Below are 15937 nucleotides of genomic sequence, written 5' to 3'. Positions count from 1 at the left end.
ACAGTATTGCTCAAGAAGAGTCTTAAAATGCCTCCTCAGCCGTCCTCCATATTGCATTATCTGATGATGCCGCACAATGGACCCTGTTTATAGTCCCTGGTAGCATCATTTTCCTTATAATTATTATGTTAATAAAGCCTCAGATTTTGCAATACTTATAATGTTATAATAAAACCACAAATGTCAGAATTTTTCACATTCCGCAAAGATGTCTGTACATGTCATGGTGACTTGTATCAAAATTCTGGATAAACAAATACATGAAATATTGGAGGATGAGATTGGTACTTGGGACAAATCCTTTTTTAGGAATTTTGCAATAAGCAAATAGTAAATGTTAATGTATAACGATATTTGGACAATGATAGATACAGGCAACACTGTAATAAATGCAAAAAGTGAGATAACAAGATAACTCCAGCATGTAGGATATAAATCCTGCATCGTACTATGTCTAACAAGCAGTAAGAGACGCCACCGACGTGCCGGCACACATAGGCACGGTAACATCATCCTGCGTAATGTGGAACCCACATGGGAAATTCCGCTGGACACTCAGTGACTATGGTGTCTATTCATGAAGCAGTGGAAAGTGTGGAGAAGAGAGCCTGTGGAGAAGTTGCCCATGGCAACCAATCAGCTGCTCCGTACAATTGTATAGTATACTAATTATAAATGTTACTTCAAAGCTGATTGGTTGCCATGGGCAACTTCTCCACTGGCTCACTTCTCCACACTTTTTCACTGCTTCATGAATAGACTACCATACAGTAGCAGTGAAAAGTGTGGAGTAGTGAGCCAGTGGAGAAGTTGCCCATGGCAACCAATCAGCTTTGAAGTAACATTTATCATTTGCATACTATACAATTATACAGAGCAACTGATTGGTTGGGCAACTTCTCCACTGGCTTCACTTCTCCACTCTTTTCACTGCTTCATGAATAGATCCCTCGTGACTATCTGTCCTACCATACATTGGGCGGGATGTATTAAGATACATTGCCGCTTATCGCAGCGCTGTTGATCGCATATGTACTAACATATGCGATCAATATCGCAATGCGGTGATGGAGGCCCCCCGCGATACCTGTGAGGTGGTCTGCGGGGGGTCTCCGTCACCTCCCAGGGGTCTCCACACTGCCTACACGCCAGGAAGCAGCAGCAGGCTGCCCCCGGCGCCTCCTCCTCCCCCCTGCAGCTGGAAGGACCTCTGACTGCATTGCTAGGGGGAGGAGGAGATTACCTTCCGGTACCAGGGCTGATTGGAGGAAGGTATGCCGGGAGAGGGAGGTGGCGGAGGCGGCAGGTTGCGGCGGTCAGCGATAAGAAGCCCATTGGCTTCTATAGGGTATTGCCGTCCAGAGATGGCGATACCCTGGACGGCGAAAAAACGGCGGTAGGGTCTTAGTACATTTGAAAATGCGGTAAAACCCCCGTTTTCCTTTAGTACATCCCACCCAGTATCACTGAACTTTCAGCACTTGTTATGTATCAGCTACTGTATAAATGATGGGAGGTGATGGCAGCAGGAGGCGAATGTATCATCTTATCACTGTACAATACAGCAATGTAATACACAATGTAATGTTACTGACTGAGACCTACAATAGTAACACTGGGACCAGTCACACAGGAAGCATAAAGATAAAGCTGTGTCCTGACCTTCACCCATTAAGCTGTCCTCCTTATTTAACAGGGGTGGGGGACAGGATTTGAGGAGGGTGTTAGTGCTGAGGACCGCGCAGCCCGAAGACCCGTTATCTATATCGTCATTCTCCAACCACCAAAATCTGGTCAAATTCATCTCCAAGTTGGTGAATCTCTCCAGTAGCTAATTGGAGGCTAGACCGCAGTCTGTGCACCATAATGATTCATTAACCTATAAACAGTGATAGTAATTGCTGTAAGATGCGTATGTAGGGCCCCGACGCATGCGCTGTTTGCTAACAAGTGTGAGGAACGTACGCAGATGCAACTGCGTGCGACTCAGAAACAGAGGGAATAAGTAACTTTAAAACTATCTGACCTGAATAATCTGCTCCTGCACTATTGTGCGTACGGGATCCGGTCGGGATCCCAGCAGTCAGAATATCGACGCCCGAATCCCGACACTATTTGAAATGCCGACACCGGTATACCGAATAGGTCTCCAGCCCGGCGCCGGAATCCGAACAGCCAGGATCCTGAATGACCACATACCGCCATGCTGGACAGGTAAGCTGTGCGCGAGGGGGGATAAGTTTAGGCTGCGGGGGAGGCCTAGGGATAGGTTGCGCCCCAGGGGGGTTAGGTTTAGGCTGCGGAGGGGGTGTTAGGTTTAGGCACCCTCCCCAGGGAGTGTTAGGCTGTGGGGGGGAGGGGGGGGGGCGAGTTAAGTTTAGGCTGCAGGAGGGGTTAGGGGGCCAGGAGGGGGAAGGTAAGTATACTTACATTTCCCAGGGATTCTAATCATCGGGATGCCGCAGTCGGTATTCTGACCGCCAGCATCTTATACCCCAACCCATGCATACAGGTTACCTCCTTTTCCAATTAAACAAAATTTTATTTTTTTAAATATTCAAGAAAGCTTTTTTTTTGTGATATTAATCTGTAATTGCCATCCTGAGATTGTGATAAGAATGCATACCTTGTGATGGTATAATACTCGCAGCGATACTTGCTAAACAAGCTTATCATTCTTTGGAGATATTTATCAAACAATATTTGCGAGATAAAGGATTTTATGGTGGGGCTACTTGCAAATATGAAACATCCCGTGACTGTACAGTATGTACGAGGGTCTGCAGGAGACATCTGCTGCGGGCCACTGTTATTGATTGCAAAAGCAGCCCCCATAGGTGAGGCTAAAATACCAAAATAATGTACTTTTGCCATGACAAGAAATGATAAATATTGGGACCAATTTCCATCCAATAGTATACTCAACTGTATATATACTCCTTTTTCATATACAGTGAAATAGTACAAAAAGAAAATGCTTTGCTTGATAAATCACTCCTTTGATATTCAAACTTACCATTTTACCACATTTTCCTATATAATAAAGGCTAACACTGCTCCTCACCTCTATGGGGGGAATTCAAGTTTTTTGCACACCGTCCAGGGCCGGATTAAGGGAGGGGCGACAGGGGTGGCCATCCAGGGGCCCCCACACACTAAGGGCCCCCTCAAATTGTGCTGTTGAATCCCGTGAGACAGTGCCTGTGTGCTCCAGTACGCTGTCTCTGCTGCTGCTCCGCTCTGGACGTCCAAAGCTTTGGGCCCCCATCTGCCTTAATCCAGCCCTGGTGTCGGCGGCCACTAGATGGCGTCTGATGGAGCAATTCAAGTGTTTCTCCGTTCGGGTGTGCACAGCCGCCTGCGCTGACTGGCTGATAACTAGTTATTACATATTTGATAACGGTTTTCATTTTCTTGTCACCTTTATCCTGAATACTTGGCTGTGCTGTGATAACACTTGAATGTTCTATGCTGTGATAACACTTGAATGTTCTATGCTGTGATAACACTTGAATGTTCTATGCTGTGATAACACTTGAATGTTCTATGCTGTGATAACACTTGAACGTTCTATGCTGTGATATCACGGAGTACGGAAGGAGCGGCAGCGGTAGGGAAAGCTCTGTGTAATGCAGGGATGGGCAATGTATTGTGGAGCTGTGCTAAGAAAGATCCAAAAATAATAATTTACATGGGTACTGTAGTATATCACATGTACAGTATACCCTATGTGGGTGGGCACAGAAATGAGGGCACGGGAAAGAAGTACACACAGTGCACTGGCAGCTGTAACATCTTGCTGTAGATAGGGGAGGGGGCGCATCTTACATAGGGGGAGTTGTATCAAGCAGTGGAGACGAATAAAGTGGAGTAGTTGCTTGTAGCAAATAATCAGCTTCAAACTGTCATTTCAAAGGCTGTGCTACATAAATGTCAGTCACAAGCTGATCGGCTGCTTTGGGCAACTTCTGCACGTTATCACTCTCCAAGGCTCGATGCATCTCCCCCGTGGACAGAGCCGTACAAGGCCAGTAATGCAGGAATGTGATAATGGCGGTGTCTGAACATAACTTTGCCACTTGGGGACTGCGGCTCCTGCATAATGAATCATCTCCTGCTGAAAACACAACGCAGGCATGATAATTATATGTCAGATCATGGTAGAGACTAGCGCACAGCCACATGAAAGCACATCCTCACCGGGACATTACACTCCCAGCCCTGCTCATAAAACCAGGGCACCTTCATTCCATTGTAGGAGAAAGGAAAAAATACAAACAATGGGTTTAAAGAGGCGGGTGTGTTACATAAACACCCCGTCTGTGGGGTTATGAGGGTGACCCAGCAGTGTGTAAGAGAGGAGGCACATACGTACGGTACTGTATCTGCTGTATGCCTGCAGGGTGACAGGCTGGGACAGTACAGCCCTATAGCAGATTATCAGATTTGCAGCATGTGGCGGAGAGATTAGCGGTGACAGGGGAAGGGAGACCACAGGCTGGCAGGACAGACAGAGGGACATTACACAGACAGACAGACGGACAGGTATGACACGGAGACTCACCCACAGGTAGAAGGACAGGGCCTCTCGGCTGCTGTGCAGTGGGAGGATGAGGATGGTGTAAGACGCCTGTACAGCCATGCAAAACATGTGTGTGGGGGGCAGAGGACATCTAACACCAAGGGGACGCTTTCTGCTGGCATGTATGTGGCTATGCGTGTGTGTATCTAGTCTCTCACCCAGGGCTGTCTTCCTGGCAATGTGCTGTGCGTGTCAGTGTGTGCATGCATGTTCCTGAGCATGTGTGAGTGCATACATGTATGTCAGTGTCTGCCTGCAAGCTGAACATGTGGCTGTAATAGCAGTGGGTGTATGTATACACTCCCTAGGGTGTCCTAGGCGTGTCTGTGTACATACCTGTATGTCCCTCCCCAGCCCCCCTTCCCTCCTCCCTGCCTCTCACTTCTCACCGTCCCCTCTGTAATCCTCTGCTCCTTCCTCTAACTCCTTCAGTATTCCCCTCAGATAGCCACCGTTATATCCACCTACAGTCACCTGCGTGGTTACTCTCCTGCCTATAACTCCCTCAGACCCTGATGTGACCAAATGCCCGCAGCCCTGTCCCCTGCCCCTGCTGCCTGGCCGGAGACTTGTCCGCCTGTTGCTCCCAAACAGCAGCTCCGTGTGAATGGAGAAGTTATGCGAGCAGAGCTGACACTCCCTCGTCAGCCGCGCTTTCCCACCCCTCCCTTATCTGTCTACCACTCTCACAGCCCCCTGTCATCCACCCTCTACTCTCCCGTCTTCAGTTCATCCTTCCTAGGCCTCCGTGGGAGGGGGTGGGGGGCGATGAAGGGAGAAAGGAGTAAGGCCTAGTGCACCCGAGTGAATTGGGGACAAATACACTCTGCAGTGGTCCCGGACATTCGTGACCTACTTACTTATACCCTATATCAGTTTTAGCATGGCCAAACAGCAAAACTGTAGCAGTGCATGCTGGGATACGTAGTTCAACAACAGCTGGAGTGTCAAGGTTAGCCATCACTGCCCTATTCAAAACAAATGGACATGAATGCGTCTCAGCGCCAGGTACCGTGTTGTAGTCGATTCCGCTCGTCAGCGTGTGGCGCCGGTTGCGCTGCTCTTGGCGGGTGAGGCGTGCGGCGGCGGAGGGGACATCGCTGTGGATGCTCCGGGAACGCGTGACACCTTTACAGCCTGGGAGAGAGAGAGAGACACTTATTACTATTTATTAATACTTCTCATTTCTGTTACATGTAAAGGGGATGAGAGAAGCCGGCATCAGAAGGATGTTTATTATAAGAGGCTTGATATGTCTCTCTCTGTAATTAATGTTTTGATCCCCCCATCTGTTCCCATCTTATCAACCTGCATCTGTTCCGCTGGAATGAAGAGTTCACTTCAGGGCTCTGTATAGAGAGATTGCCATCTGTAAGGCTGGATCTATATACAGCCGGCTAATCACCAGTTATGAGCAAATGCCATATTATTCAGAACCAGATATTTCTAGGACTGGAGGTAATTATAGGATTACAACATGAAACGTACAAACCCTAATGCATCTGGAACCACCAATGTCAGGGACTGTAGGTATATATATATCACCTGTCTCCTCTAGGACTGCAAATACATGGCTGCAATAAAGGATGTGCACATGCTATGAAGTGCAGACCGCCAGTACTCAGGTTGAGACATAATTCGGTGACTTTGGCGACTTCGATGCAGGTGGGGCAGATGTAACATGTGCAGAGAGAGTTAAGGGCCCTACTTATTGATCGATCGGCCGCCGAGCTGACCGACGGCGGATACGGCCGAAAGGCGACCCGGCGGCGGGGGGGGGACAGTGATGGGGGAGTTAAGTTTCTTCACTCCTCCCGTCACCCGGCTCCATAGAAGTGCAAGCAAATATGGACGAGATTGTCCATTTTGTCCTGCATGTACAGCCGACGGGAAACCAGCGATGAACGAGCGAAGGGCCGCGCATCGTTCATCGCTGGTGCCTCCACACTCAAAGATATGAACGGTATCTCGTTCATGAATGAACAGTATCTCGTTCATATCTTTGAATATTATCGCCCAGTGTGTAGGGCCTATTAGATTTGGGTGTGGTGTGTTCAAACTGAAATCTAAATTGCAGTGTAAAAATAAAGCAGCCAGTATTTACCCTGCACAGAAACAATATAACCCACCCAAATCTAACTCTCTCTGCACGTGTTATATCTGTGTGCCCCCCCCCCCCCCCCCCCCCCCCCCCCCCCCGCAGTGCACATGGTTTTGGGCTATTGCTAACATTTTTGGTTTGCTAACACCTGTGAATAACCCCCAGTATGCGGGGAACAAATTGCAGTTATGTGTGTCCTGTACTCTGAGCGGCAGACACCGCAAGGTGGGTCCAGTCTGCAACCACAGCGTATGCGCCAGGTTTATGCCAGCTGTAACAAAAGCGTCGGATTGGTAGTGTTAGCTAAGCGTATGTAAAGTCACGTTACCCAATACCGTCAAGAAGTTTCTGGACAATGTTATTAATAAATGCAAAGTTACAATCATCATGTACAAACACAACACAATACAATACAGACACAAACACTAAATAAAAGTTCAAATAAAATTCAGTTACATACAAATAACTGTTGTCTTTAAAAATCAAATGGGAACCCGCTTTCCTGCCGGATGTGGGTCATTTGGTCGCCCCGTATTACTTTAGATCGACAATCAATAAGTTGACCCCATACAGTATGCTCGACATGCAACTGGCCGTCAAGGTATAAAAGGTCAGCAAGGTCAATAGGTCAAAATGTAAAAGGTAGACACTTGAAACGGTCAATAGGTACAAAAAGTCAACCCAGTCAAAAGGCCAATGTGGAAATGGTCGACACAAGTTTTTTTGTTTTGTTTTTTAGTGTCATTTTCAAAGTTAAACCACATGAAACTCCAATTAGTGTACGGCTCCGCTCGCCACGCTTCGGGCACGGTGCCTTGCTCTGCTACCGCTGCGCTCGGCAATCGTATTCCACATTGGATGGTAAAGGAAATGTGTGTCGAGAATGGACCACATACTGTACATGTCGACCATATGGGGTCGATCTATTGACTGTCGACCTATCATCCGGATACCTTCCTGCTGCGTACAGAATGAAAAATAATGCGTATATACAGTAGCGACATATGCGTCTGTGACCAGGACTAGCTGGGTAACATGTATGTAAATAGGCTCTTACTGTGGTTGGCCAATGCTTGCCTGACGCACTAAGCGCATGGTGCCGTAGGAGTACAATGTGACGGAAGCTGCGTGTGGACACAAGACTAAGACTTTATGTGACCACGCGTGGTACCAATGTGCAATAATGACATGTACGCATCTTATAATAGCCATTGTCACTATACTTCTATCTGACCATCCTGTAGATGGACTCCAGACCTAAGTACACCATAAAGACATGGAGGAAGTGGCTGTATAAGCCCTGATATAACTATATGTCCACATAGGTCTATAATGCTGATAGTTGTGTGTTGCTGGCGTACAATAGGTATGCTGTATGAGACACTGTAGGTTGGATGTTATGGTGGATAGGACTAGAGATGTCACTGGGAATATAAGTAAGCATTTATTAAAGAGTAAAATGGAACATGGAAAGAATATGTTACAATTAAAGTCAGTAAACATGACACATTGGGGGTTGTATGGCCTGATATAGTATTAGGTGTGACGTATCTACATGCAACAGGCTAAGGAGCATATCGCCATTTAACACTTTTGCTGATGAGCCTATTTTGAGAGATTTTGGGCTGGTCACATCCCGAAATCAGTAATTATTTATGTTGCAAGGTGGGGATTACGAGACAATAAGTGCTAAGAGGTCATGTCATTGGACTTCCCCCTTTCAAATAAGCATGCCCCTGAGTTTAGCGAAACCTGGCTGGGGGAGACCCCGCCCCCTCCCCTCCATCCTGGACCTAAGAATCATTTTTGCAGGCCGTTCTCTGGTGACCACCCATGAATAATTCCAAGGTTTGTTTTTTTCCTCCTAAAACAGTGCTTGTTGAAGATGTAATTACCTCTGCAATAAGCCCTGACGGTATTAGGACATTGTGATTTACATAATGCCTCATATTTGCATCAGATGCTCCTGGCTGGTGTAAATGGTGTAATATCACCACTCACCACAAGGGGTATCATATTATTTTCTTTCAATTCAAAATGTCCCGCAGACAGCTGCTAACTCGGGGATGGGGAACCTTCGGCCCTCCAGCTGTTGTTGAACTACATATCCCAGCATGCCCTGCAACAGTTTTAGCATGGCCATATAGCAAACTGTAGCAAGGCATGCTGGTATGTGTAGTTCAACAACACCTGGAGGGCCGAAGGTTCCCCATCCCTGTGCTAACCTGTAGTCAGGGAACATCAGCTGCTGTCTCAAGCTCTGGGCAGTCTCACCGCAGCCTGGGAGTCTCCTGCACATACATGTAATGCTAGTAAAGATCTTTAATACAGTATTATACTTATTATTACCTAAAGGACACTCCTAACAAAGTGTGCATTGCTGGCTATTCCTTTGTGTGACTATTTATCTTCTGTAAGCTAGTGGGTGATTGTCAGGAATGCGGTTAAGGTGCCGGCTGTTGGGATCCCGGCAGTCGGAATACCGACAGAGAGTCGAGAACCCTGTTATACATACTGAACCCGATTGTCAGTGTTATTCTTATCCTGAATGGAGGTAATGCTGTGTAAATGATTGTTACCCACATACAGGCGGGTGGTCTTCAGTATGCCGGCTGTCGGTATCCCGGCGCACAGTATACCGGCGCCGAAATCCCGACAGCTGGCATACCGACACTTATTCTCCCTCGTGGGAGTCCACGACCCCCCTGGAGGGAGAATAAAATAGTCCGCAGCGTGGCGAGCGCAGCGAGCCCGCAAGGGGCTCATTTGCGCTCGCCACACTGTCGGTAAGCCGGCGGTCGGCCTCCCGGCACCGGTATGCTGGTCGCCGGGAGCCCGACCGCCGGCATACCCTACTACACCCCATACAGGCATATCTTGGAGTACACCTCATCACGGGTATTTAGATCTGGGTCCAACTGATCCAAAGTCCAGTACATGTTTGGTCCAAGGATTGCAATCATCCAATCAGAATCGGAATATGGGGGGTAATTCCAAGTTGATCGCAGCAGGAAATTTTTTAGCAGTTGGGCAAAACCATGTGCACTGCAGGGGAGGCAGATTTAACATGTGCACAGAGAGGTAGATTTGGGTGGGGTGTGTTCAATCTGCAATCTAATTTACAGTGTAAAAATAAAGCAGCCAGTATTTACCCTACACAGAAACACTATAACCCACCCAAATCTAACTCTTTCTGCAAATGTTATATCTACCCCCCCTGCAGTGCACATGGTTTTGCCCAATTGCTAAAAAATTTCCTGCTGCGATCAACTTGGAATTACCCCCATGGTTGTTATTCAGAGTTGTTAGCAAACCAAAAAAGTTTGCAATTGGGCAAAACCATGCTGCACTGCAGGGAGGGTGGGGGCAGTTGTAACATGTGCAGAGAGAGTTAGATTTGGGTGGGGCGTGTTCAAACTGAAATCTAAATTGCAGTGTAGAAATTAAGCAGCCAGTATTTACCCTGCACAGAAAAAATATAACCCACCCAAATCTAACTCTCTCTGCACATGTCCCACCTGTAGTGCAACATGGTTGTGCCCAATTGCTAACTTTTTTGGTTTGCTAACAACTCTGAATAACCCCCTATATTTTGGCTGCTCTGTCTGAGTGCGCCGGGCAGCGCTGTGTTCTGAATATCGGGTTTACAGTACACGCCGCCAGCGGTGTGCGTTTGTATAAATGGGAACCATTATGTGCTGTGATACACATTACAGGAAGAGTCTCCAATATCTGTAATGCTTGGGACCAGAAGTATTTTGGATTTTTCCTCATTTTGGAATAATTGCATACAATAATGAGATATCTTGGGGATGGGACCCATGTCTAAAGGGCCCTACACATTGGCCGTTCCGCCGCCGAGCTGCCCGACGACGGATACGGCCGACGGGTGACCCGGCGGCGGGGGGGCAGTGACGGGGGGAGTGAAGATTCTTCACTCCCCCCATCACCCGGCTGCATTGAAGTGCAGGCAAATATGGACGAGATCGTCCATATTTGCCTGCATGTACAGCCGACGGGGGACCAGCGATGAACGAGCGCAGGGCCGCGCATCGTTTATCGCTTGTGCCTCCACACTGAAAGATATGAACGGTATCTCGTTCATTTATGAACGAGATCGTTCATATCTTTGGCTGATGTCGGCCAGTGTGTAGGACCTATAACACAGAATGCATTTATGTTTCCTATAGACCTTATACACACAGCCTGAAGGTCATTTTATACATTACTTTAAATAATTTTGTGCGTTAAACAAAGTCTGTGTACACTGAACCAACAGAAAGCAAAGGTGTCACTAGATCAGTCACGCTCAAAAACTGTATGGATTACGGAATATTTCGTATTTCGGATAGGGGGGATCCTAATCGGATCCCATCTCAGGTACCCTAATCCAATTACCTACAGGTCTGCGCTGCAATTTATAATGTTTCATTTTTTTAATTATAAATATGCCCTAATAAGATTGATGTGTTGTTCAGCGGTTTGGTTTGATATATTTGTATGGCGTGTATTTCCAGAGTGTGTCCTTGATCTATTGGGAATGACAGGCTGTGTGTGAAGTCATTTTCATGTCATGAACTATTAATCCCTTCAAGTTCTGCCCATTTTCTCCCAACACACAGATTACTCCCAGACAGATGGTGCAGATTACCGAGGGCTATGATACAGGAGTGTCAGACCAGGGAGGGATGAAGGAGTGGGAGACTGCAGCGGACAGTGGTAGAACACAAGATGAGGACGGAGAGGAGAGAAAAGTTTTATAACAGAGGGAGCAAATCATGGATAACAGTAGCAGGAATGAATGGGAAAACCAGAAGACCCACCAGGTCCTTCAAACTCACCTCTCTTTCTGGGCGTAGCTGTATCCTGGGGTTCTCCTGCTGTCAGCGCCTGCGTCAGCCCCCTCACCAGCCGGGGAAAGCTCAGGTATCCTCCACTTGAAGCCGTTGCATCTCTCAGAGCCTGTGGCACCCTGGAGATAAGGTTCGGTCCCCCCCAGAGACCCTCAATGTCCTGCACGTGCACCTGGCCACCCCCTTCCTCCTCCAGGATGCTGTATAGAATACGGAGGCTGCGGAGAAAGCCCCGGGAAGGACAAGGAAGAGAAGAGGGACCGGGGGCCTGTGCACCTGAGGGAGAGGGGTCAACGGTGGGAGAGGAAGGACTAGGGCCACCCAGGGGAGAGGTAGGGCCAGAAACTAGCAGTGTGTTCATAGTCATTTAGAAATCTCTCTCTATAAATACATATAACTACAGCCACCTCCTATACAGCTATTGCACAGAGTAGAAGAGTTTGGCACACTCCCATGCAATTACTGTATGACTCTCTGCACTGTCCACTGTAAGTGTACTGTATATTATTCTATCTGCCTATACAGTGACTACTCCCCTCTCGCTGCTTCTCATAGAGTACAATAAAGTATCTTTGCCCCAGCAAGTGTTTGTCTTCCTGTGCGGTGTGCCTGACCTCTGCCTGCTCACTGTAATACAGATGATTATCTCTGTCACACTGCCCTTATCCCACACATTAGTGTATCTCTCTATGTGACCAGCAATAATCTCTGCCTGTATTACAGCTACTGCTGTCCCTGTGGTCAGTCTCTAGTACACTGTCACTGTGCCAGCAGAGCTAGCACTCTCTCTCTCTCTCTCTCTCCTTACTTACTCTTTCTTTCTCTCTCTCTTTCCTTACTCACTCTCTCTCTCTCCTGCTAGCCTGTCTGTCTCCTCCAGTCTCTTCATCTGTCAGAAAAGCTGTCTCCTGATCCTTCTCTCCCTGTCGGATTAGCTTTGGTGGCTGTCTGTCTCCCACTTTCTCCTTAACTCCTCTTCTTTCCCGATCTCTTGGTCTGTTTATGGGCCAGTGAGCTGCCTCTCCTCTCTTCCTCCCACCCAGTTTAATCTCTCTGTGATTCTTGCTAAGTCTCTACCTCTTTCTCCTGTTTTGTGGCTTGTGATGTTTCATGCCGCTTTTAGAGACTGTCACATGTGCAGTGTCTCATTAAACACAGGGGACTGTGGACCAGACGGGACCAGAAACATAGTTCTCTCCCATCCCCCATCCCATGTCCCTTCTGTCCTTTGTCTATCTCCCCCTTTGTCCCTCTCTGTCTCTTCCGTCCCTCCTTCCTCCCAATCCACCTGTCCATCTCCCTCTGACACAGCCACACGCCCTTCTGACTTCTGCATCTAATGATGTAACACCAATTAAATATTTTATTTTCTGATATCAGATAAAACAGAGTACAATTCGGCTGTTTAATAGCTGAACCTGCAAATAGTTTGGTCTGATGATAATTAACAGGAAAACTGGGTACATACAATTTATTGAGTAACATTTATTAAACTCCTTTCCATCACTTTGTATTATGTGAGAATATGGCCATTACACAGACACACACCAATTTTGCATAGAATTCATTTGTTACAAATTGCAAAGAATTACTTTCCTACTTATTCACTACCATCTACTTATTCACCGCCGTCTACTGACCCACTACTGCCTACTGATCCACTGCCACCTACTGATCCACTACTGCCTACTGATCCACTGCCACCTACTGATCCACTACTGCCTACCAATCCACTACTGCCTACTGATCCACTGCCACCTACTGATCTGCTACCGCCTGCTGATCCACTTCTGCCTACTGATCCACTACCACCTACTGATCCATTACCTCCTACTGATCTGCTATCACCTACTGATCCACTACCACTTACTGATCCACTACCACCTGCTGCTACACTGCCGCCTACTGATCAACTACCGCATACTGATTTGCTGCCGTCTACTGATCCACTACAAGCTACTGATTTACTGCCACCTACTGATCCACTATCGCCTACTGATCCACTACCACCTACTCCTCCACTTCTGCCTACTGATCCATTATCTCCTACTGCCAACTGATCCACCACCACCTACATCTCCACTGTTGCCTACCGATCCACTGCCAACTACTGATCCATTATCTCCTACTGCCTACTGATCCACAACCATGTGCTGATCCACTACCACCTACTGAGCCACTTCTGCCTACTGATCCATTATCTCCTGCGGTCTACTGAGCCACTACTAGCTACATCTCCACTACCACCTACTGATCCACTGCCACCTACTGATCTATTATCTCCTACTGCCTACTAATCCTCTTCCACTTACCAATCCATTATCTCCTGCTGCCTATTGATCCACTGCCACCTAATGATCCATTATTGTCTACTGATCCACTGCCGCCTACTGATCAGTGGATAGTGATCACCTACTGATCCACTTCTGCCTACTAATCCATTATCTCTAACTGCCTACTGATCCACTACTACCTACATCTCCACTACTGCCTACTGATCCACTGCCACCTACTGATCCATTATCTCCTACTGCCTATTGATACACTACCACCTACTGATCCATTATCTCCTTCTGCCTACTAATCCACTACCGCTTACTGATCTATTATCTCCTACTGCCTACTGATCCACTGCCACCTAATGATCCATTATCTCCTACTGCCTACTGATCCACTACCGCCTGATTCACTGCCGCCTACTGATCCACTACAACCTGCTGATCCACTTCTGCCTACTAATCTATTATCTCTAACTGTCTACTGATCCACTACACCTACATCTCCACTATTGCCTACCGATCCACTGCCACTTACTGATCTATTATCTCCTACTGCCTACTGATCCACTACCACCTACTGATCCATTATCTCCTACTGCCTACTGATCCACTACCACCAACTGAGCCACTTCTGCCTACTGAGCCATTATCTCCTACTGCCTACTGATTCACTACCAGCTATATCTCCACTACCATCTACTGATCCACTGCCACCTACTGATCCATTATCTCCTACTGCCTACTGATCCACTGCAACCTACTGATCCATTATCTCCTACTGCCTACTGATCCACTGCCACCTACTGATCCATTATCTCCTACTGCCTACTGATCCACTACCGCCTACTGACTCACTGCCACCTACGATCCACTACCACCTATTGATTTACTGCCACCTACTGATCCACTACCGCCTACTGATCCACTACCACCTACTTATTTACTTCCATATACTGAGCAGGCCAGTCACCCAATTTCAGGACTTCCCAGACAGAATCGGGACAGGAAGCAGAATGTTCCGCTCTCTCTTACCTGTCCTTGAAGCTTCATTATCTGCGGCTGCTCTAATCTTAAGTTCAGCTGGCGATTGTCCAGGCCCTTTTTGGAGAAATTAGATAGGTACATGAAACAACGACAGCCTAACAATGATTTCAACAAACCCTGAAGTTCAATCAATAGCTCCGACGTTTAAGAATTAGGCCGCCCTACCTGCAAGGAGAACATAGGGTTCACATTTAAAAACAAAGGCCTATCGCCCAGATTCCCCCCCATTGAAGAACAAGTACTCAAAGGTAACACAGAAACCTGTTTCCAACCAAAGTGTCCTGTCATGAATAAATGGATTTTCTCAGAATTTAAGTACTCTATCTATCCCCAAATTCAGTAAAGCACTCAGAAATACATAGAAAGTCCCATCCAGCCCACCTTAAATTTACAGGCACCAACATTTCCTCACTATTAAGTAAAATTATTCCACCATGTAATAAATTCAACCCATCAAAAAATAATATTTCCCACCAATTAAAAAATGAGCTTCTACCCTCACCATAAAATTTGTATACCTCCTTGTCAACCCCAAAGTAATTCCATGTGAGACCTCCATCTCACACTTACCTTCTTTCCTTGGTGCTCTGTGTTGGAGAGGCAGACTCGTCTATCTTCCCCCCTTTCTCCCAGGAGTCCTTGCTGCACTGTACATCAGGACAGTGCGCACATGTCGGACGGTGCTCGTCATCCTGCAGATGAGACATCTGGCCAACTGGAGGAGAGAGAGGGGTGAGTGCACTCAGACTGAGTGCAGAAGTTAAGGGAGGAATGGATTTCAGAGATCCATCACCGTCCGGCAACATAAGTGGGAGGTGTACAGTATGTTAAGGTCTTGTATTGGTGGTAAATGTGTGTAGTGATGTCTGACATGTATGTCGTGTTGTTATATTGATGGGAAATGGCTGTAATGATGTGGGTCATTTTTCTTTTATTAATAAAAATAAGAATTTACTTACCGATAATTCTATTTCTCGGAGTCCGTAGTGGATGCTGGGGTTCCTGAAAGGACCATGGGGAATAGCGGCTCCGCAGGAGACAGGGCACAAAAAAGTAAAGCTTTACTAGGTCAGGTGGT

General features: G+C 47.1%; 1 protein-coding gene across 1 annotated transcript in view; it reads right to left on the bottom strand.

Moving 5' to 3' along the window:
- The window catches only part of LOC134949479 (suppressor APC domain-containing protein 2-like), a 43481-nt gene extending 28568 nt beyond the window's left edge, over nt 1-14913 (bottom strand). Inside the window, exons 1-2 of the mRNA XM_063938073.1 lie at nt 14848-14913; nt 5595-5719 (exon numbers count right to left, since the gene is read on the bottom strand). The gene's annotated coding sequence lies outside the window, so the exon portion shown is untranslated. The remainder of the gene's footprint in view (nt 1-5594; nt 5720-14847) is intronic.
- Nucleotides 14914-15937: the final 1024 nt, after the last annotated feature.

This window comes from Pseudophryne corroboree, chromosome 8 (genome assembly GCF_028390025.1).
Source record: "Pseudophryne corroboree isolate aPseCor3 chromosome 8, aPseCor3.hap2, whole genome shotgun sequence".
NCBI lineage: Eukaryota > Metazoa > Chordata > Amphibia > Anura > Myobatrachidae > Pseudophryne > Pseudophryne corroboree.
This window is presented reverse-complemented; position numbering and strand designations above follow the sequence as displayed.